Below are 24,299 nucleotides of genomic sequence, written 5' to 3'. Positions count from 1 at the left end.
TTCAACTTCATCCCTAATGTAGTTGAATCTCCGTTCAATGTGACGGGTCTTTTGGTGAGCACGAGGTTCCTTGATTTGAGCAATCGCACCTTCGTTGTCACAAAAGATCTCAAGAGGGTCTTGAATGGTAGGGACCACTCCTAAGTCGTCGATGAATTTCTTCATCCATGCAGCTTCCTGAGCTGCCAGTGAGGCGGCAATGTACTCCGACTCTGTAGTGGATAACGCAACAACTTCCTGTTTTGAGCTCTTCCAAGAGACTGCACCACCATTTAACATGAAGACATAATCGGATTGTGATCGAGAGTCATCTCGATCAGTTTGGAAACTCGCGTCCACGTAACCTTTTACAGCGAGTTCTTCCTCACCAGACCCATATATTAGAAACATATCCTTAGTCCTTCTAAGGAATTTCAATATACTTTTAACAGCAATCCAAAGACTGTTTCCTGGGTTGTTCTGGTATCTACTTGTCAAGCTTAGAGCGCATGACACATCCGGTCTAGTACATATCATTGCATACATGATAGACCCAATAGCGGATGCATATGGGACTTTCTTCATTCTCTCTTGTTCATCCTTCGTGGTAGGACACTGAGATGAACTGAGAATGATTCCTCTTTGAATAGGTACCAAACCTTTCTTAGAGTTTTCCATCTTGAACCTTTTCAAGATTTTATCAATGTATGTACTTTGACTTAAACCTATCAATTTCTTGGATCTATTCCTATAGATTCCTATCCCCAATATGTATTGTGCTTCTCCAAGATCCTTAATGGAGAAACAACTTTTTAGCCAAGTTTTGACTTCTTGCATTGTGGTAATATCATTCCCAAATAATAATATATCATCCACATATAGCACAAGGAACATTATAGAGCTCCCACTAGCCTTTTTGTATACACAAGCTTCATCACCATTCTTAATGAAGCCAAATTTCTTTGCCTCTTCATTAAAACGATGATTCCACATTCTAGATGCTTGTTTCAATCCGTAGATTGATTTCTTTAACTTGCATACCTTTTTAGGATTTTTTGGATCAACAAAACCTTCGGGCTGTACCATATAGACATCTTCCTCAAGATATCCATTCAGGAAAGCGGTTTTGACATCCATTTGCCATATTTCATAGTCATAGTGAGCAGCAATGGCAAATAATATCCTAATAGACTTTAGCATCGCCACTGGCGAGAAAGTTTCATCATAATCAACCCCTTGAGTTTGAGTGAAACCTTTTGCTACAAGTCTAGCTTTGTATGTATCCAAGTTTCCATGTATGTCGGTTTTCATTTTGAAAAGCCATTTACAATCAACTAGCCTAGAGCCAGGAGGTTGAGCAACAAGTTCCCAAACTTGGTTGTCATACATGGATTGCATCTCAGCGTTCATGGCTTCCTGCCATTTATCTTTATCAATCCTTGATAAAGCATCTTGGTAGTTTGTTGGTTCATCCAAATCAACCGTATAGCAACCATCTATGAGAAACCCATATCTCTCAGGAGGATTGCTAATCCTACCAGATCTGCGAATGTCTTGTGTATTTTGATCATCCATTTGATCACTCTCAACATTTTCATGTTGAGTGCTAGAGTCAACCAATTGTGTATCATCTACTTGATCTTGAACCTCTTCAAGATCTATCTTCCTTTCACTATTTCCTTCCATTAGGAACTTAGTTTCAAGGAATTCCGCCTTCCGAGCAACAAATACATTTTGCTCGGATGGATCATAGAAATAGTATCCCATATCGTCCTTGGGATATCCTATGAAGATACACTTCGTGGATCGAGCATTCAACTTATTAGGGACGTAACGCTTAGGATAAGCTTCACATCCCCATACCTTTAAGTATGATAGAGATGGAGGTTTACCAAACCATATCTCATGAGGTGTTCGTTCCACTTTCTTGGTTGGAGCCATATTTAGAATACGAGCCGCGGAGCATAGACAATAACCCCAAAATGATAGAGGTAACGAGCTTCTTGCCATCATAGATCGAACCATATCCATTAGGGTTCGGTTCCTCCTTTCGGAAACTCCATTAAGTTGGGGTGTTCCGGGTGGAGTAAGTTGTGAGATGATCCCACAACTCCTAAGATGATCTTGGAAAGCATCGCTTAGGTATTCACCCCCTCTATCGGTACGAAGTACCTTAATTGTCTTATTGAGTTGATTTTGTACTTCGTTTTGATATTCTTTGAATGCTTCAAACATTTCGTCCTTGTGTCTTAATAAGTAGACATATCCGAAACGACTAAAGTCATCAATGAAAGTAACAAAGTATCTTTCACCATTCCTAGTCATGGGCTTAAAGGGTCCACACACATCCGAATGTATTAATCCCAATAAGTCTTTAGCCCTTTCATAGGTCCCTTTGAAAGGTGCTTTAGTCATCTTTCCTTGTAAACAAGATTCACATACATCAAACGAATCCATTTCAGTTGATTTCAAAAGTCCATTCTTTTGAAGTGTATGCATTCGGTTCTTGTTTATATGGCCAAGGCGACAATGCCATAAATAGGAATCACTCAAATCCCTTTTGAGTTTCTTGGTGCTTGTATGGTATATAGAGCTCGATGATGCGTCATCATGAACCAATTCATAAATTCCATTTGAAGGCAAAGCCTTGAAATAGAATACATTGTCTCTATAAACATGAATATCATCATCAATAAAATTAACAACGTAACCACATTGTTTTAAGCGAGAAATAGAAATAATGTTTCTACACAAATCCGGAGTATAAAAAACATTTTCTAAAATAAGTTCCAATCCGCTTGGAAACTTCAAAATAAAATCTCCTTGAGCTTTAACATGCACCTTTGCACCATTTGAAATGTCCCGTTCTTATTGACTAAAAACGTTCCATATTAATTGATTTCGTTGCGAGGTTTTGACCTCTATATGAGACGTTTTTCAAAGACTGCATTCATTTTTAAAACAAACCATAACCTTTATTTCATAGATAAAGGTTTTAAAAAGCTTTAAGTAGATTATCAAATAATGATAATCTAAAATATCCTGTTTACACACGACCATTACATAATGGTTTACAATACAAATATGTTACAACAAAATAAGTTTCTTGAATGCAGTTTTTACACAATATCATACAAGCATGGACTCCAAATCTCGTCCTTATTTAAGTATGCGACAGCGGAAGCTCTTAATAATCACCTGAGAATAAACATGCTTAAAACGTCAACAAAAATGTTGGTGAGTTATAGGTTTAACCTATATATATCAAATCATAATAATAGACCACAAGATTTCATATTTCAATACACATCCCATACATAGAGATAAAAATCATTCATATGGTGAACACCTGGTAACCGACATTAACAAGATGCATATATAAGAATATCCCCATCATTCCGGGACACCCTTCGGATATGATATAAATTTCGAAGTACTAAAGCATCCATTACTTTGGATGGGGTTTGTTAGGCCCAATAGATCTATCTTTAGGATTCGCGTCAATTAGGGTGTCTGTTCCCTAATTCATAGATTACCAGACTTAATAAAAAGGGGCATATTCGATTTCGATAATTCAACCATAGAATGTAGTTTCACGTACTTGTGTCTATTTTGTAAATCATTTATAAAACCTGCATGTATTCTCATCCCAAAAATATTAGATTTTAAAAGTGGGACTATAACTCACTTTCACAGATTTTTACTTCGTCGGGAAGTAAGACTTGGCCACTGGTTGATTCACGAACCTATAACAATATATACATATATATCAAAGTATGTTCAAAATATATTTACAACACTTTTAATATATTTTGATGTTTTAAGTTTATTAAGTCAGCTGTCCTCGTTAGTAACCTACAACTAGTTGTCCACAGTTAGATGTACAGAAATAAATCGATAAATATTATCTTGAATCAATCCACGACCCGGTGTATACGTATCTCAGTATTGATCACAACTCAAACTATATATATTTTGGAATCAACCTCAACCCTGTATAGCTAACTCCAACATTCACATATAGAGTGTCTATGGTTGTTCCGAAATATATATAGATGTGTCGACATGATAGGTCGAAACATTGTATACGTGTCTATGGTATCTCAAGATTACATAATATACAATACAAGTTGATTAAGTTATGGTTGGAATAGATTTGTTACCAATTTTCACGTAGCTAAAATGAGAAAAATTATCCAATCTTGTTTTACCCATAACTTCTTCATTTTAAATCCGTTTTGAGTGAATCAAATTGATATGGTTTCATATTGATCTCTATTTTATGAATCTAAACATAAAAGTATAGGTTTATAGTCGGAAAAATAAGTTACAAGTCGTTTTTGTAAAGGTAGTCATTTCAGTCGAAAGAACGACGTCTAGATGACCATTTTAGAAAACATACTTCCACTTTGAGTTTAATCATAATTTTTGGATATAGTTTCATGTTCATAATAAAAATCATTTTCTCAGAATAACAACTTTAAAATCTAAGTTTATCATAGTTTTTAATTAACTAACCCAAAACAGCCCGCGGTGTTACTACGACGGCGTAAATCCGGTTTTACGGTGTTTTTCGTGTTTCCAGGTTTTAAATCATTAAGTTAGCATATCATATAGATATAGAACATGTGTTTAGTTGATTTTAAAAGTCAAGTTAGAAGGATTAATTTTTGTTTGCGAACAAGTTTAGAATTAACTAAACTATGTTCTAGTGATTACAAGTTTAAACCTTCGAATAAGATAGCTTTATATGTATGAATCGAATGATGTTATGAATATCATTACTACATTAAGTTCCTTGGATAAACCTACTGGAAAAGAGAAAAATGGATCTAGCTTCAATGGATCCTTGGATGGCTCGAAGTTCTTGAAGCAGAATCATGACACGAAAATAAATTCAAGTAAGATCATCACTTGAAATAAGATTGTTATAGTTATAGAAATTGAACCAAAGTTTGAATATGATTATTACCTTGTATTAGAATGATAACCTACTGTAAGAAACAAAGATTTCTTGAGTTTGGATGATCACCTTACAAGATTGGAAGTGAGCTAGCAAACTTGAAAGTATTCTTGATTTTATGAAACTAGAACTTTTGGAATTTATGAAGAACACTTAGAACTTGAAGATAGAACTTGAGAGAGATCAATTAGATGAAGAAAATTGAAGAATGAAAGTGTTTGTAGGTGTTTTTGGTCGTTGGTGTATGGATTAGATATAAAGGATATGTAATTTTGTTTTCATGTAAATAAGTCATGAATGATTACTCATATTTTTGTAATTTTATGAGATATTTCATGCTAGTTGCCAAATGATGGTTCCCACATGTGTTAGGTGACTCACATGGGCTGCTAAGAGCTGATCATTGGAGTGTATATACCAATAGTACATACATCTAAAAGCTGTGTATTGTACGAGTACGAATACGGGTGCATACGAGTAGAATTGTTGATGAAACTGAACGAGGATGTAATTGTAAGCATTTTTGTTAAGTAGAAGTATTTTGATAAGTGTCTTGAAGTCTTTCAAAAGTGTATGAATACATATTAAAACACTACATGTATATACATTTTAACTGAGTCGTTAAGTCATCGTTAGTCGTTACATGTAAATGTTGTTTTGAAACCTTTAGGTTAACGATCTTGTTGAATGTTGTTAACCCATTGTTTATTATAACAAATGAGATATTAAATTGTTATATTATCATGATATTATGATATATAATATATCTCAGTATGATGTATATACAGTTAAATGTCGTTACAACGATAATCGTTACATATATGTCTCGTTTCGAAATCATTAAGTTAGTAGTCTTATTTTTACATATGTATTTCATTGTTAATACACTTAATAATATATTTACTTATCATTTAACATAATTAACCAAGTGTATCAATATCTTAATATGATTCATATGTACCTAGTAAGACGTTGTTATAACGATAATCGTTATATATATCGTTTTCGAGTTTCTTAAATTAATAGTCTCATTTTTATGTATATAACTCATTGTTAAAATACCTAATGAGATACATACTTATAATAAAAACATGTTAACTATATATCTAACCATATATATGTCATCGTATAGTTTTTACAAGTTTTAACGTTCGTGAATCACCGGTCAACTTGGGTGGTCAATTGTCTATATGAAACATATTTCAATTAATCAAGTCTTAACAAGTTTGATTGCTTAACATGTTGGAAACATTTAATCATGTAAATATCAATCTCAATTAATATATATAAACATGGAAAAGTTCGGGTCACTACAGTACCTACCCGTTAAATAAATTTCGTCCCGAAATTTTAAGCTGTTGAAGGTGTTGACGAATCTTCTGGAAATAGATGCGGGTATTTCTTCTTCATCTGATCTTCACGCTCCCAGGTGAACTCGGGTCCTCTACGAGCATTCCATCGAACCTTAACAATTGGTATCTTGTTTTGCTTAAGTCTTTTAACCTCACGATCCATTATATCGACGGGTTCTTCGATGAATTGAAGTTTTTCGTTGATTTGGATTTCATCTAACGGAATAGTGAGATCTTCTTTAGCAAAACATTTCTTCAAATTCGAGACGTGGAAAGTGTTATGTACAGCCGCGAGTTGTTGAGGTAACTCAAGTCGGTAAGCTACTGGTCCGACACGATCAATAATCTTGAATGGTCCAATATACCTTGGATTTAATTTCCCTCGTTTACCAAATCGAACAACGCCTTTCCAAGGTGCAACTTTAAGCATGACCATCTCTCCAATTTCAAATTCTATATCTTTTCTTTTAATGTCAGCGTAGCTCTTTTGTCGACTTTGGGCGGTTTTCAACCGTTGTTGAATTTGGATGATCTTCTCGGTAGTTTCTTGTATAATCTCCGGACCCGTAATCTGTCTATCCCCCACTTCACTCCAACAAATCGGAGACCTGCACTTTCTACCATAAAGTGCTTCAAACGGCGCCATCTCAATGCTTGAATGGTAGCTGTTGTTGTAGGAAAATTCTGCTAACGGTAGATGTCGATCCCAACTGTTTCCGAAATCAATAACACATGCTCGTAGCATGTCTTCAAGCGTTTGTATCGTCCTTTCGCTCTGCCCATCAGTTTGTGGATGATAGGCAGTACTCATGTCTAGACGAGTTCCTAATGCTTGCTGTAATGTCTGCCAGAATCTTGAAATAAATCTGCCATCCCTATCAGAGATAATAGAGATTGGTATTCCATGTCTGGAGACGACTTCCTTCAAATACAGTCGTGCTAACTTCTCCATCTTGTCATCTTCTCTTATTGGCAGGAAGTGTGCTGATTTGGTGAGACGATCAACTATTACCCAAATAGTATCAAAACCACTTGCAGTCCTTGGCAATTTAGTGATGAAATCCATGGTAATGTTTTCCCATTTCCATTCCGGGATTTCGGGTTGTTGAAGTAGACCTGATGGTTTCTGATGCTCAGCTTTGACCTTAGAACACGTCAAACATTCTCCTACGTATTTAGCAACATCGGCTTTCATACCCGGCCACCAAAAATGTTTCTTGAGATCCTTGTACATCTTCCCCGTTCCAGGATGTATTGAGTATCTGGTTTTATGAGCTTCTCTAAGTACCATTTCTCTCATATCTCCAAATTTTGGTACCCAAATCCTTTCAGCCCTATACCGGGTTCCGTCTTCCCGAATATTAAGATGCTTCTCCGATCCTTTGGGTATTTCATCCTTTAAATTTCCCTCTTTTAAAACTCCTTGTTGCGCCTCCTTTATTTGAGTAGTAAGGTTATTATGAATCATTATATTCATAGATTTTACTCGAATGGGTTCTCTGTCCTTCCTGCTCAAGGCATCGGCTACCACATTTGCCTTCCCCGAGTGGTAACGAATCTCAAAGTCGTAATCATTCAATAATTCAATCCACCTACGCTGCCTCATATTCAGTTGTTTCTGATTAAATATGTGTTGAAGACTTTTGTGGTCGGTATATATAATACTTTTGACCCCATATAAGTAGTGCCTCCAAGTCTTTAATGCAAAAACAACCGCGCCTAATTCCAAATCATGCGTCGTATAATTTTGTTCGTGAATCTTCAATTGTCTAGACGCATAAGCAATCACCTTCGTTCGTTGCATTAATACACAACCGAGACCTTGCTTTGATGCATCACAATAAATCACAAAATCATCATTCCCTTCAGGCAATGACAATATAGGTGCCGTAGTTAGCTTTTTCTTCAATAACTGAAACGCTTTCTCTTGTTCATCATTCCATTCAAATTTCTTCCCTTTATGCGTTAATGCAGTCAAGGATTTTGCTATTCTGGAAAAGTCTTGGATGAACCTTCTGTAGTAACCAGCTAGTCCTAAAAACTGGCGTATGTGTTTCGGAGTTTTCGGGGTTTCCCACTTTTCAACAGTTTCTATCTTTGCCGGATCCACCTTAATACCTTCTTTGTTCACTATGTGACCGAGGAATTGAACTTCTTCCAACCAAAATGCACACTTTGAAAACTTAGCGTACAATTCTTCCTTCCTCAATACTTCTAACACCTTTCTCAAATGTTCACCGTGTTCTTGGTCATTCTTTGAGTAAATAAGTATGTCATCAATGAAAACAATGACAAACTTATCAAGGTATGGTCCACACACTCGGTTCATAAGGTCCATGAACACAGCTGGTGCATTAGTTAAACCAAACGGCATGACCATAAACTCGTAACGACCGTAACGTGTTCTGAAAGCAGTCTTTGGAATATCATCTTCTTTCACCCGCATTTGATGATACCCGGAACGTAAGTCAATCTTTGAATAAACAGACGAGCCTTGTAGTTGATCAAATAAGTCATCGATTCTCGGTAGTGGGTAGCGGTTCTTGATGGTAAGTTTGTTCAACTCTCGGTAGTCGATACACAACCTGAATGTACCATCTTTCTTCTTGACAAACAAGACAGGAGCTCCCCACGTTGATGTGCTTGGTCGAATGAAACCACGCTCTAAAAGTTCTTGTAATTGGCTTTGTAGTTCTTTCATCTCGCTGGGTGCGAGTCTGTAAGGAGCACGAGCTATTGGTGCAGCTCCTGGTACAAGATCTATTTGAAATTCAACGGATCGATGTGGGGGTAATCCCGGTAATTCTTTCGGAAATACATCAGGAAATTCTTTTGCGACGGGAACATCATTGATGCTCTTTTCTTCAGTTTGTACTTTCTCGACGTGTGCTAGAACAGCATAGCAACCTTTTCTTATTAGTTTTTGTGCTTTCAAATTACTAATAAGATGTAGCTTCGTGTTGCCCTTTTCTCCGTACACCATTAAGGGTTTTCCTTTTTCTCGTATAATGCGAATTGCATTTTTGTAACAAACGATCTCCGCTTTCACTTCTTTCAACCAGTCCATACCGATTATCACATCAAAACTCCCTAACTCTACTAGTATCAAATCAATCTTAAATGTTTCGCTAACCAGTTTAATTTCTCGATTCCGACATATATTATCTGCTGAAATTAATTTACCATTTGCTAATTCGAGTAAAAATTTACTATCCAAAGGCGTCAATGGACAACTTAATTTAGCACAAAAATCTCTACTCATATAGCTTCTATCCGCACCCGAATCAAATAAAACGTAAGCAGATTTATTGTCAATAAGAAACGTACCCGTAACAAGCTCCGGGTCTTCCTGTGCCTCTGCCACATTAATATTGAAAACTCTTCCACGGCCTTGTCCATTCGTGTTCTCCTGGTTCGGGCAATTTCTAATAATGTGGCCCGGTTTTCCACATTTATAACAAACTACATTGGCATAACTTGCTCCGACACTACTTGCTCCGCCATTACTCGTTCCGACACCATTTGTTCCTTTCGTTCTATTAACCCCTGGTCCGTAGACCTCACACTTCACCGCGCTATGACCATTTCTTTTACACTTGTTGCAAAATTTGGTGCAGAACCCCGAGTGATTCTTTTCACACCTTTGGCATAGCTGCTTCTGATTGTTGTTGTTGTTGTGGTTATTATTGTTGTTGGGATGATTGTTGTTGTTGTTGTTGTTGTTGTTGGGCCGTTTGTTGTAGTTGCGATTGATGTTTCGATTGTTGGGATAATTGTTGCGATTATTGTTGTAATTGCTGTTGTTGTTGTATTGGTGATTCTTATCACCGTTTTCCTCCCACTTTCTTTTGACTTGCTTCACATTGGCCTCTTCAGCAGTCTGTTCTTTAATTCTTTCTTCAATTTGGTTCACGAGTTTGTGAGCCATTCTACATGCCTGTTGTATGGAGGCGGGCTCGTGTGAACTTATATCTTCTTGGATTCTTTCCGGTAATTGTTTCACAAACGCGTCGATCTTCTCTTCCTCATCTTCGAATGCTCCCGGACACAATAGGCACAATTCTGTGAATCGTCTTTCGTACGTGGTAATATCAAATCCTTGGGTTCGTAACCCTCTAAGTTCTGTCTTGAGCTTATTGACCTCGGTTCTGGGACGGTACTTCTCGTTCATCAAGTGCTTGAATGCTGACCACGGTAGTGCGTACGCATCGTCTTGTCCCACTTGCTCTAGATAGGTATTCCACCATGTTAACGCAGAACCTGTGAAGGTATGCGTAGCGTACTTTACTTTGTCCTCTTCAGTACACTTACTTATGGCAAACACCGATTCGACCTTCTCGGTCCACCGTTTCAATCCGATCGGTCCTTCGGTTCCATCAAATTCCAAAGGTTTGCAGGCAGTGAATTCTTTGTAGGTGCATCCTACACGATTTCCTGTACTGCTAGATCCAAGGTTATTGTTGGTATGTAGCGCAGCCTGTACTGCGGCTATGTTTGAAGCTAGAAAAGTACGGAATTCCTCTTCATTCATATTCACGGTGTGTCGAGTAGTCGGTGCCATTTCCTTCAAAATAGTTAAATGGAACGAGTTAATCATACAGAATATTAAGAGTAGTTAATAGTATTTCGTAGCATAATATGAACTCATTTATAAAAGCTTTTTCTTCATATTAGCGTTTTATAAGATTAAATTCGGGTAGTACCTACCCGTTAAGTTCATACTTAGTAGCTAATATACAATTCAACTACTACAATTCTATATGAAAAACTGATTATAATAATATTTCGCGTTCAAACTTTTATACAATATTTTACAAACTTACAATACCGCTTATTTTACATAAAGCATGAAATATAGCACACAATAACTTTGATACAAGATAGTTGTGAAGATAATTCTAGCTGGTACACAAGTCGTTCAGCAAAGGCAATAAAGACACGTAATTCATACGTCCAGAAACAAGTCATGCATTCTGGTTTTACTAGGACTACTTCCCATCCTTGGTCTTGTGCAACATAACCGTTATGGCTGTTGATAAGACAGCGTGTTGTAACGTCGTCAAAGGGACGAGGGTTACGTAATGTCCAACAGTCCCGTAATAATCTAAAAACCTCATTTCTTACCCCAATTACCGACTCCGTCACTTGTGGAAACGTTTTGTTTAATAGTTGTAGCCCGATGTTCTTGTTCTCACTTTGGTGAGAAGCGAACATTACTAATCCGTAAGCATAACATGCTTCTTTATGTTGCATGTTAGCCGCTTTTTCTAAATCACGAAGTCCAATATTCGGATATATTGAGTCAAAATAATTTCTTAACCCGTTGCGTAAGATAGCATTTGGGTTCCCCGCAATATATGCGTCAAAGTAAACACATCGTAACTTATGGGTTTCCCAATGTGATATCCCCCATCTTTCAAACGAAAGTCTCTTATAAACCAAGACATTCTTGGAACGTTCTTCGAATGTCTTACAAACTGATCTCGCCTTAAATAGTTGTGCCGAGGAATTCTGGCCGACTCTAGACAAGATTTCATCAATCATGTCTCCGGGTAGGTCTCTTAAAATATTGGGTTGTCTATCCATTTTGTGTTTTTAAACTGTAAAATAGACAAGAGTTAGATTCATAAAAAAATACTTATTAATACAAGCAATTTTTACATATATCATAAAGCATACGAACACTATATTACATATATTACACCACACGAATACAACTATCTTATTCCGACTCGCTCGTTTCTTCTTCTTCGGTTTTGGTTCGTTTTGCCAAGTTTCTAGGGATATATGATGTTCCCCTAATACGAGCCGTCGTGATCCACATTGGTTTAGAAAAACCTGGTGGTTTAGAGGTTCCCGGGTCATTGTTACAACTTAAGGACTTCGGGGGCTGACGATACATATAAAGTTCATCGGGGTTGGAATTAGATTTCTCTATTTTTATGCCCTTTCCCTTATTATTTTCTTTTGCCTTTTTAAATTCATTTGGGGTAATTTCTATAACATCATCGGAATTCTCGTCGGAATCCGATTCATCGGAGAATTGGTAATCCTCCCAATATTTTGCTTCCTTGGCGGAAACACCATTGACCATAATTAACCTTGGTCGGTTGGTTGAGGATTTTCTTTTACTTAACCGTTTTATTATTTCCCCCACCGGTTCTATTTCTTCATCCGGTTCCGATTCTTCTACCGGTTCCGATTCTTCTTCCGGTTCCGACTCTTCTTCCGGTTCCTCTTCGGGAACTTGTGAATCAGTCCACAAATCATTCCAATTTACATTTGACTCTTCATTATTATTAGGTGAGTCAATGGGACTTGTTCTAGAGGTAGACATCTATCACATAATATCAAACGCGTTAAGAGATTAATATATCACATAATATTCACATGTTAAAAATATATAGTTTCCAACAAAATTTGTTAAGCAATCATTTTTCAAGTAAACACGGTCGAAGTCCAGACTCACTAATGCATCCTAACAAACTCGATAAGACACACTAATGCAAAATTCTGGTTCTCTAAGACCAACGCTCGGATACCAACTGAAATGTCCCGTTCTTATTGACTAAAAACGTTCCATATTAATTGACCTCTATATGAGACGTTTTTCAAAGACTGCATTCATTTTTAAAACAAACCATAACCTTTATTTCATAGATAAAGGTTTTAAAAAGCTTTACGTAGATTATCAAATAATGATAATCTAAAATATTCTGTTTACACACGACCATTACATAATGGTTTACAATACAAATATGTTACAACAAAATAAGTTTCTTGAATGCAGTTTTTACACAATATCATACAAGCATGGACTCCAAATCTCGTCCTTATTTAAGTATGCGACAGCGGAAGCTCTTAATAATCACCTGAGAATAAACATGCTTAAAACGTCAACAAAAATGTTGGTGAGTTATAGGTTTAACCTATATATATCAAATCATAATAATAGACCACAAGATTTCATATTTCAATACACATCCCATACATAGAGATAAAAATCATTCATATGGTGAACACCTGGTAACCGACATTAACAAGATGCATATATAAGAATATCCCCATCATTCCGGGACACCCTTCGGATATGATATAAATTTCGAAGTACTAAAGCATCCATTACTTTGGATGGGGTTTGTTAGGCCCAATAGATCTATCTTTAGGATTCGCGTCAATTAGGGTGTCTGTTCCCTAATTCATAGATTACCAGACTTAATAAAAAGGGGCATATTCGATTTCGATAATTCAACCATAGAATGTAGTTTCACGTACTTGTGTCTATTTTGTAAATCATTTATAAAACCTGCATGTATTCTCATCCCAAAAATATTAGATTTTAAAAGTGGGACTATAACTCACTTTCACAGATTTTTACTTCGTCGGGAAGTAAGACTTGGCCACTGGTTGATTCACGAACCTATAACAATATATACATATATATCAAAGTATGTTCAAAATATATTTACAACACTTTTAATATATTTTGATGTTTTAAGTTTATTAAGTCAGCTGTCCTCGTTAGTAACCTACAACTAGTTGTCCACAGTTAGATGTACAGAAATAAATCGATAAATATTATCTTGAATCAATCCACGACCCAGTGTATACGTATCTCAGTATTGATCACAACTCAAACTATATATATTTTGGAATCAACCTCAACCCTGTATAGCTAACTCCAACATTCACATATAGAGTGTCTATGGTTGTTCCGAAATATATATAGATGTGTCGACATGATAGGTCGAAACATTGTATACGTGTCTATGGTATCTCAAGATTACATAATATACAATACAAGTTGATTAAGTTATGGTTGGAATAGATTTGTTACCAATTTTCACGTAGCTAAAATGAGAAAAATTATCCAATCTTGTTTTACCCATAACTTCTTCATTTTAAATCCGTTTTGAGTGAATCAAATTGATATGGTTTCATATTGATCTCTATTTTATGAATCTAAACATAAAAGTATAGGTTTATAGTCGGAAAAATAAGTTACAAGTCGTTTTTGTAAAGGTAGTCATTTCAGTCGAAAGAACGACGTCTAGATGACCATTTTAGAAAACATACTTCCACTTTGAGTTTAATCATAATTTTTGGATATAGTTTCATGTTCATAATAAAAATCATTTTCTCAGAATAACAACTTTAAAATCTAAGTTTATCATAGTTTTTAATTAACTAACCCAAAACAGCCCGCGGTGTTACTACGACGGCGTAAATCCGGTTTTACGGTGTTTTTCGTGTTTCCAGGTTTTAAATCATTAAGATAGCATATCATATAGATATAGAACATGTGTTTAGTTGATTTTAAAAGTCAAGTTAGAAGGATTAATTTTTGTTTGCGAACAAGTTTAGAATTAACTAAACTATGTTCTAGTGATTACAAGTTTAAACCTTCGAATAAGATAGCTTTATATGTATGAATCGAATGATGTTATGAATATCATTACTACCTTAAGTTCCTTGGATAAACCTACTGGAAAAGAGAAAAATGGATCTAGCTTCAATGGATCCTTGGATGGCTCGAAGTTCTTGAAGCAGAATCATGACACGAAAATAAATTCAAGTAAGATCATCACTTGAAATAAGATTGTTATAGTTATAGATATTGAACCAAAGTTTGAATATGATTATTACCTTGTATTAGAATGATAACCTACTGTAAGAAACAAAGATTTCTTGAGTTTGGATGATCACCTTACAAGATTGGAAGTGAGCTAGCAAACTTGAAAGTATTCTTGATTTTATGAAACTAGAACTTTTGGAATTTATGAAGAACACTTAGAACTTGAAGATAGAACTTGAGAGAGATCAATTAGATGAAGAAAATTGAAGAATGAAAGTGTTTGTAGGTGTTTTTGGTCGTTGGTGTATGGATTAGATATAAAGGATATGTAATTTTGTTTTCATGTAAATAAGTCATGAATGATTACTCATATTTTTGTAATTTTATGAGATATTTCATGCTAGTTGCCAAATGATGGTTCCCACATCTGTTAGGTGACTCACATGGGCTGCTAAGAGCTGATCATTGGAGTGTATATACCAATAGTACATACATCTAAAAGCTGTGTATTGTACGAGTACGAATACGGGTGCATACGAGTAGAATTGTTGATGAAACTGAACGAGGATGTAATTGTAAGCATTTTTGTTAAGTAGAAGTATTTTGATAAGTGTCTTGAAGTCTTTCAAAAGTGTATGAATACATATTAAAACACTACATGTATATACATTTTAACTGAGTCGTTAAGTCATCGTTAGTCGTTACATGTAAATGTTGTTTTGAAACCTTTAGGTTAACGATCTTGTTGAATGTTGTTAACCCATTGTTTATTATAACAAATGAGATATTAAATTGTTATATTATCATGATATTATGATATATAATATATCTCAGTATGATGTATATACAGTTAAATGTCGTTACAACGATAATCGTTACATATATGTCTCGTTTCGAAATCATTAAGTTAGTAGTCTTATTTTTACATATGTATTTCATTGTTAATACACTTAATAATATAAATACTTATCATTTAACATAATTAACCAAGTGTATCAATATCTTAATATGATTCATATGTACCTAGTAAGACGTTGTTATAACGATAATCGTTATATATATCGTTTTCGAGTTTCTTAAATTAATAGTCTCATTTTTATGTATATAACTCATTGTTAAAATACCTAATGAGATACATACTTATAATAAAAACATGTTAACTATATATCTAACCATATATATGTCATCGTATAGTTTTTACAAGTTTTAACGTTCGTGAATCACCGGTCAACTTGGGTGGTCAATTGTCTATATGAAACGTATTTCAATTAATCAAGTCTTAACAAGTTTGATTGCTTAACATGTTGGAAACATTTAATCATGTAAATATCAATCTCAATTAATATATATAAACATGGAAAAGTTCGGGTCACTACACCATTGCCCATATAGAGACATGATGTTCCCGCCTTATGATCACTTCTTTTGAACCCCTGCAAAGAATTGCAAATATGAGTTCCACATCCCGTGTCTAATACCCATGTATTAGAAGAAGTAATACTAAGCTCTATATATACCATATATATATTACCTGAGGTTTGCCCTGCATCCCTCTTGTCCTTCAACTCCTTAAGATAGACCGGACAGTTTCGTTTCCAATGACCCATCTCACCGCAACCGAAACATGGGTCTTCTTTGGGGTTTGCCTTCTCGGTTACCTTTTGCTTCTTAGCCTTGTTGATGGTTGGGGTAACCATCTTCCCTTTCCCTTTGCCTTGATGGGCGGGTCCTTTTCTCTTGGCCACCTTTGGCTTAGAGGTGTTACCTTTTGACCCACCTTGATCGATTGCTAACACGGGTAAAGCCCTTTTACCCATGCTAGTTTCCGCCGTTCTAAGCATACCGTGAAGCTCACCTATGCTCTTATCCATCCCATTCATATTGTAATTAATTACAAATTGATCAAACCTTTTTGATAGGGAGTTTAGGATAAGATCGGTGGCTAACTCATTAGATATGTTTAGGTTAAGGCGGTTAGCACGATCGATAAGGCTTTTCATCTTAAGTACATAAGATGAAACCGATTGGGTATCGTCCATACGACAAGCATGTAGCGCCTGAACCGTTTCGAAACGCTCGACACGCGCTTGTTGGAGGAACATCTCCTTCAATTGCGTTATCATGTCGTATGCACTATGATGCTCGAAATCCTTTTGGAGTTCGGGTATCATAGTCCCAAGCATTAAGCATGAGACTTGAAGGGAGTCGTGGCAATACTTATCGTAAGAGGCCATTGCCTCCACATCATTCTCATCCGGTTGATCGGGAATGGGGTCCTCAAGTACATACGTTTTATCCTCTTGTTTGAGGACAATCCGAAGATTGCGGAACCAATCCATAAAGTTGGTATGATTGAGTTTGTCTTTCTCGAGGAGAGACCGTAACGATAGGTTGTTCATGTTAAGTGGTGCGTTTTGCATGTTGTTGTTGTTATTAGCGGCCATCTACAAAATTCAACAAAGTCCTTTTAAGTATCGATTTTAAATTTAATAAACAATACCCTTTTAATTTGTATTATTAAATATTAGAATCCAACGGTAAATCAAATTTCGGTTAGGTGACCTTTATCCCGTCATTTGATTTAGCTAGGTAGTCATAATGACAATTGCAATCCTTCTGCAACTTCTAAGTTATGGGATCATGCAATCCTTTTGCATGGCATATTAATCCCATCAACGCCTATTTGTTCCTCATGCTTCGGTGACCCTAAGTTCATGATTCCCAAATCAAGTCGTCCTACTTGTGTAAACATGTAGACTTAACATACAAGTGGTTAGGTGACCTTTATCCCACATGTATGCGAAGTGTACCTTATTCATATTAGTTTACTCATGATGGTTAGGTGACCTTTATCCCATCAAGAGATTCCTAATATGTCTAAGTGTTTTCACAAAAGATGGCGTTTAACTTGTTTACCTTGTTTTAGTTAAAGGGATTTTAAGTTTTCATTAATTCTAGTTTGAGAAAACTTTTATGCCATACACCAACATGCATTTAGTGTATGGTACTTATGAAAAGCCAATTTCATATCCTGTAATTGAGCCAATTACTTAATATAAACCAATTTATATTTGTTATCCTTTTCTTGTTCTTAATAACCATTTATTAAGGTCTTTAGTTGCCTTTTCAATTTAACCATTTAAATTGCCATTTTGTATGTCGTTAATGCGTCTAATTTAACCAATTAAATTGTCATTTTGTTTATTGTTAACTTGTGTGATAAATTTGTTGCAATTAAACATACAATCCATAAACATACAAACAACCACACATGCAAAATAAGTATGTTCACAATCTAGCCATTATGGTGGACATTTGTTTAGCCGAAAACAAATGTCACCGGGTTAAGGGGTAATAATACAAAGTAGGAGATTACAATCTCCCACTTAACCTTGCATCCATATGCTCCTTGTGTTCTTCAAGTCTTCATCATCTTGTATCTTCATTTTTACAAAATATGTATCCTAATACATTTTATCTAGAAAATGAAAATACAACCTAATCTATTTTACATACCAAATATAAAATAAATTACATAGCCATATGAATGAATTATTACATGCCAAATGAATAATATTACAAGCCATATGAATGAATAATATTACAAACCATATGAATCATACAATTCATTCAAACATTCAACCAAACACAAGGTTAAGGCATAGATTGTGAACTTCAACATGCAACCAAGTATGACCAAATTAGAGAGTCCAAAACCCACTTTTGAAGCCCTCTTGAATTCGGCCATTTCCTAATACCCACTCAAAACCATTTGTTTTTGCAATCTACATTCATGCATGTTAGTAGATTGCAAATATAGTGGGTTTTAAACAACAATTCGAAGCATATTTCAACAACTTCGGCTCTAGATACCATTGTTGGAATTTAACAAGTATGATAAGTCTTATAACCTTTTAAGAATCTTAATAAACGGAAGCGTGTAATTATCAAATTTAACTTGTTAAACTTTAAGCCAATTAAAGCTAAATCCCAATAGGATCAAGTTGTGAATATATGCTTACAAATAACAAGAAAGGATAAGAGTGTCATACCTCCTCAAATCAAATTTGAGGGTTGCTGAAAATGAGCAGAAAATTGATGGAGATGATGGTGAAAATAACCTCCAAATTGATACTTCAAGTGGTTTAAACTCCAAGCCTTTGAAGCTCCAACACCACCCTTGAGCTTGCTAATATTTTAGACCCTCAAACACCTTGAACATAAGCTTTAAACTCACTTTCCTTTCTGCTCAAAAACTGGACAGCAACTTTGAGAAAAAGATGATGGTGAATGGAGTCTCAAAACAATGAAACCTCAAGAGGTAATACCCCAAACTTGACACCAACACCCTAGCCTTTAGTTAGGATTTAATTTGGCACTTGAAACACTAGTTAACCAAGCAAGAACCACTCTTTTTTCTGCCTTAAACAGTTCAGCCAGAACCCACAGCAGAAACAGAATTTTGTTGTTGTTTTTTGTGTTTTCTCCCTCTCTTCCTTGAGTCCCTTGCAAGGTTATAGAGTCTAGCACTTGTATGAGGAGTTGTGCACTCAAAAGCAACAAAATGTGAGCATGAGATGCTCTCTTGGAGACACAAAAAACTGCCACCATCATGGGTATTTGGATTGTTTATATATATATATAAAACAATATATATAAAACCATATATGTATTTTGTTACTTGCATATTTTATAAAACCATTTATAAAATATAACACATTATAATTATTTACACCTATAAATAATTAAATCCTCATTGTGTAAATTATCCAAATAATTTATCTCAAGTGATAATAATTTAGAAAACCGATTTTCTAAATTTCAAGTGTCGCGTACTTATTTAACGAACCAATCGATAAGATAAACACATATAAGGTGTCGGTAAGCTTGTTATTGGGTATGACCCGACTTGGATCATAACATGTTAGCCACATTAATTTAATATGTCTCTCGGGCATACGAAATACCTTCACTTTTGAACCCCTGTAAGTATTGCAAATATGAGTTCCACATCCTGTGTCTAATACCCATGTATTAGAAGAAGTAATACTAAGCTCAATGTATACCATATATACATTACCTGAGGTTTGCCCTTTATCCCTCTTTTCCTTCAACTCCTTAAGGTAGACCGGGCAGTTGCGTTTCTAGTGACCCATTTCACCGCAACTAAAGCACGGATCTTCCTTGGGGTTAGCCTTTCCGGCAACCTTTTGCTTCTTGTTGTTGTTGGTTGGGGTAACCATCTTCCCCTTTCCCTTGCCCTTGCCTTGGTAGGCGGGTCCTTTCCTCTTAGCCGCCTTTGTCTTAGAAGTGTTATGGTTTTTGGACCCGCCTTCATTGATCGTAAACACGGGTGAAGCCCTTTTACCCATGCTTGCTTCTGCCATCTTAAGCATGGCATGTAATTCGCCAATGCTTTTATCCCAACCATTCATGTTATAGTTTAACACAAATGTGTCAAACCTCTTTGACAATGAGTTAAGGATAAGGTCCGTGGCTAATTCATTAGACACGTTGCAATTTAGACGGTTTTCTCAATCAATAAGGCTTTTCATCTGAAGGACATAAGATGAAACGGATTGGGTGTCGTCCATCCGACATGCATGAAGCGCTCGGACCGTTTCAAAGCGCTCGACACGAGCTTGTTAAAGGAACATCTCCTTCAACTGTGTGATCATGTCATATGCACTATGATGCTCGAAGTCCTTTTGGAGTTCGGGTATCATAGTCCCAAGCATGAGGCAAGAAACTTGCAACGAATCGGTGCAATATTTCTCCCAATAGGCCATGCCTTCCGTATCATCCTCGTCCGGTTGATCGGGAATGGGGTCTTCCAACACATACGCCCTATCCTCTAATTTGAGGACAATTCTTAGATTGCGAAACCAATCCATGAAGTTCGTATGGTTGAGTTTTTCTTTTTCGAGGATTGACCTCAATGATAGGTTGTTAAAGTTTATTGGTGCGTTTGGAATGTTGTTGTTATTGGCGGCCATCTACAAAATTTAACAAAGTTATTTAAGTATCAATTTTAATTTAACAATCAATACCCTTTAAAACCAATTGATATTTATTAAATATTAGAATCCAACGGTAAACTAAATTTCGGTTAGGTGACCTTTATCCCGTCATTTGATTTAGCTAGGTAGTCATTGTATGACAATTGCAATCCTTTTGCAACTTCTAAGTTATGGGATCATGCAATCCTTTTGCATGGCATATTTATCCCATCAACGCCTATTTGTTCCTCATGCTTCGGTGACTCTAAGTTCATGATTCCCAAATCAAGTCGTCCTACTTGTGTAAACGTGTAAATTTAACATACAAGTGGTTAGGTGACCTTTATCCCACAAGTGTGCGAAATTCACCTTAATCATATTAGTTTGTTCATAACGGTTAGGTGACCTTTATCCCATTATGAGTTCCCTAATATTTTCAAGTGTCACACAAAAGGATGGCGTTTAACTTATTTGCCTTGTTAATAAGGGATTTTAAGTTTTCATTAATTCTAGTTTGAGAAAACTTTTACACCATACACCAACATACATTTAGTGTATGGTTTGTATGAAAATCCATTTCCATGTCTTGTAATTAAGCCAATTACATGATTTGATATAAACCATTTTATATGAGTGTTAATAACCAATTATTATGTCCTTTTGCCATTTCAATTTAACCATTTAAATTGTCATTTTGCATGTTGTTTAATAACGTCTAATTTAACCAATTAAATTTTAGTTTGTTTGTTGTTAACTTGTGTGATTAATTTGTAGCAACCAAACATACAATCTATAATCAAACAACAAAACAACCAAGCATGCAAAACAATATGTTCACAATCAAGCCATTTTGGTAGACATTTGTTTAGCCGAAAACAAATGCCACCGGTTAAGGGTAATAACACAAAGTAGGAGATTTCAAATCTCCCACTTAACCTTGCATCTTCCTTGTCTTCATCTTGCATCTTCATTTTTACAAAAAATATATCCTAATACATTTTTCTAAAAAATGAAAATACAACCTAATCTATTTTACATACCAAATATAAAATAAATTACATAAAAAACAATATTACAAACCAAATTGCATGAATATTACAATCACATGAATGAATTAATATTACATACCAAATGACTGAATTAAATCAACCAAACATGCATACATTCAAACATAAGGTCAAGGCTTGATTGTGAACTTCAACATACAATAAAATATGACCAAATTTCAAGTTCAAAACCCCTTTAGAACTTGCTAAAATTCAGCCAAAAATGGAAACCCACCCAAACATATAATTTTTGCATTTTACTATCATGCATGTACATAAAATGCAAAATATATAGTAAGTTTAATAACTATCTCGAAGCATATTTCAACAACTTCAGCTCTAGATACCATTGTTGGGATTTAACAAGTTTCATAATACTTAAAACCTTTTAAGAATAATTCAAAGTGGAAGCATGTAAATAACCATTTAGAACTTGTTAATCTTTAACCAATTAAAGTTAAATCCCAATTAGGATCAAGTTCTGATATATGCCTACAAACTACAAGCAAGTAAAGAGATTATACCTACTCCAAGCTTGCTAGTAAATGATGAAGATGATGATGATGAATGGAGCTCCAAAAGTATGAAACCTCAAGTTGTTATACCCCAAACTTATGCACCAACACCCTTACTTTTAGTTAGGATTTTGTTTAACACTTGAATGAGCTTGCAAAAACCAAAATAAGAACTCTTTCTTCCCTTCAAAAGGTCACGGCATTCAGCAGCTGAATGGGGAGATTTTTGCAGTTTTTTCTTGTGTATTTTGATGTGTATGCATGTGTATTTTCAAGTGTTTAAGTCTCCAAGAGGTCTTGGTACTTATGCCATGGAATTTTTGGAAGTAATACTTAAAATACATTAAAAGATAGCATTCTTGTGAAACTCCCATGCCACTTCCAAATATGTATTATAAAATAAGTTTTATAAAAGAATTGATTTTTATAAAACTATTTTATAAACTTCCATATTTATTTATGTACATTTTATTATATAAAACTCATTTATATAAAATGTAACATAAATATATTAATTATTTAACCTATAAATAATTAAATCCAAATTATATAAATTATTCCATAATTTATATTTATACACATCAAGTAACATTTAAGAAAACCATTTTTCTTAAAATTCAAGTGTCGCATATTTAATCAATGATCCAATCGCTAAGATCAAATATGAATAAGGTGTCGGTAAGTTTGTTATTGGGTATGACCCGACTTGGATCATAACACATTAGCCACATTAATTTAATATGTCTCTCGGGCATACGAAATATCTTCAATACTTACTCATCATAATCTCATGTCAACCATATATATTTGTCTATATATACCACAACATGTAGTTTTTACAAATTTTGTAACGTTCGTGAATCGCCGGTCAACTTGGGTGATCAATTGTCTATATGAAACTTATTTCATTTAATCAAGTCTTAACAAGTTTGATTGCTTAACACGTTGGAAACATTTAGTTATGTAAATTTCAATCTCAATTAATATATATAAACATGGAAAAGTTCGGGTCACTACATATGGTGTGTATGAAGTTGATGATCGAGGTACAGATTGTGATGTTGAGGTGTGGGATGCGGATGTTGCTGTTGGTGGTGGTGATGGTACTGTTGATGTTTCTGATGGTGGTACTGTTGCTGCTGATGCTGCTGCTGGTGCTTGTAATCCTTGCACCATATTCTCCAAAGCCAATACTCAAGCGCGAAGCTCGTTGACTTCTTCTATTACACCGGGATGATTGGTGGTTCGGACGAGTGGGTGAATAAGATCTAGAATTTGAGATAGTATATAATCGTGCCGAGATACTCTGGAAATGAGGGATAAAATGGTGTCTCAAACAGGATCGCCGGTAAGTGCTTCAGGTTCTTCGCCAAGAGGGAAATGTGATGGATGGAAGGGATCACCTTCTTCTTGTGTCCAATGATTAAGTAGGCTACGAACCCATCCCCAATTCATCCAGAATAGGTTATGACTGATTGGTTGGTCCATTTCGGTCACGCTGCTTTCAGAGCTTGAGTGAAACTTCATATCAGAATCCGAGGGACTTGAACTAGTGGCGAGTTCCATTTCGTACGATTGAATAAAGAATTTTTCGATATGAAATGATTTTCGGTTATCGGATGGTATTCTAATTATATAGAATATCTATATATATAGAGCAAAAGATTTCGTAGATTACGGAGGAATTTACGGAATATGTTAGGAACAGTTTACAGTAACAGATACGTAAAGATATGAATTAGCAGATAGGCTAAGATATGAATTTTGTCTATACGCTATTCATGCAATCAATGCAGTAAGATGTGTCTAGACTAAGAATGATAAGCATGAAATTTTTCGACAAGAAATGATAAGCAAAACTTTTGACATG

Source organism: Rutidosis leptorrhynchoides, chromosome 3 (assembly GCF_046630445.1).
Source record: "Rutidosis leptorrhynchoides isolate AG116_Rl617_1_P2 chromosome 3, CSIRO_AGI_Rlap_v1, whole genome shotgun sequence".
NCBI lineage: Eukaryota > Viridiplantae > Streptophyta > Magnoliopsida > Asterales > Asteraceae > Rutidosis > Rutidosis leptorrhynchoides.
The sequence above is the reverse complement of the archived record's forward strand: the minus strand, read 5'-3'. Positions refer to the sequence as shown.